Source organism: Saccostrea cucullata, unplaced genomic scaffold, assembly GCF_032062105.1.
Source record: "Saccostrea cucullata isolate Sc308-1 unplaced genomic scaffold, CSIRO_AGI_Scuc_v1 ctg2340, whole genome shotgun sequence".
Lineage (NCBI taxonomy): Eukaryota > Metazoa > Mollusca > Bivalvia > Ostreida > Ostreidae > Saccostrea > Saccostrea cuccullata.
In genome coordinates, this window is record NW_026937356.1 from 5,637 (window position 1) to 6,977 (window position 1,341).

At 34.8% G+C, this 1,341-nt stretch overlaps 1 long non-coding RNA gene across 1 annotated transcript; it reads left to right on the forward strand.

Moving 5' to 3' along the window:
* The first annotated feature begins 317 nt into the window (after positions 1-317).
* Positions 318-978, forward strand: LOC134248008 (uncharacterized). The gene is made up of 3 exons (XR_009987958.1): positions 318-438; positions 558-810; positions 933-978. It is a non-coding gene; the product is annotated as an uncharacterized LOC134248008 (long non-coding RNA).
* Positions 979-1,341: the final 363 nt, after the last annotated feature.

Here is a 1,341-nt window from a genome sequence, read left to right on the forward strand (position 1 = left end):
GGTACCACCAAATTTGATCTCTTGACCTTTGAATTAAACCACCTTTACAAACTTAACCGTTTATCTCCAATAATATTCTCATAAATTTCACATTTACTGCATGTTAGATAGAAGGTTAGAAATGTTATGAAAATCCATATATCGGGGAAAATATTGTAAAAAGTATCACTGTTCCTTGTTTGATTCTGCCTTTTGGATCTCTTTCAATGTTTCCGATATCCTGATATGGATACCAATTCCCAAATTCTACCTTAAAATCAATGCAGACGACCAAATAAACGTTAATCTAGACTGCAATATGTTTAATGCATGTCTTTAAATGCAAGAAAACAAACACCTTTTGTATTACTTTAAATCCACTGGGGCATGTGAAGGATAAAAGCTTTTGTGTTTCAAACTGCAATTTCAAACCGAACTGCGTAAAAACATGGCGTAGATGTAAGTTTTTACTTCAGAAATAACGATATTGAAACCTTGAATATATCAATTTGGTTTGCATATTTAATATCATCAGAAAAGATTTTTAAAGACTTTTATAACATTATTTTATTATACAGGAAACAAATTTTTGATCTGAGAAAAAAAAATTAGGAGTCGGAAAGCCACGTGCACACAAAAATAAATATTTGTCGACAAAACCCCAGTAGAAATCAAAAGAACAAGGGTCTAAAGATAAATTATTTCAAATATGGAGAAGGAAGGCAATATCGATGAACTTGGGAAATCATTTTCTAGAAGTTCTGTGGCTAATAATGATAGCTCCGCTTCGACAAAAACAGACGTTGAGTGTGGGAGCTTTTCCTCAGAAAAGTATTTAAACTAACACTTGATACTTCTGCATTTCAAATCTGCTCTTATAACATGTTTGTATCTGCGTTATCAATCGTCAACATATTCCTTTGGATTCTATCGTTGATTCATTTTTCTTCCAGGTTCACAGTCATTGATGCAAAAGATGAATATGACGACAATCTACAATGATCTAAAAAGTTTAAACAAGAGGCCCTGGGGCCACAGCGCTCACCTGAGCACATCGGTTAGGAAAAAGCACATATCAGATTAGAACTGATACGGGGGAGGGGCTTGAATTTTAACCACCCAGAGGATCATGCTTTAAACAAACAAAGAAGATTTTAAAGGGTTTCCCTATAAATTCCTAGGTAAAACTTTGATCGGCCATTTTGGCCCCACCCTAGCCCCGGGGGTCATGATTTGTACAAACTTGAATCTTCACTATCTGAGGATGATTCCACATGAGTTTCATCTTTGCTGGGCCAGTGGTTCTCTAGAAGATTTTTAAAGATTTTTCCTATATATTCCTATGTAAAAATTTGATCGGGC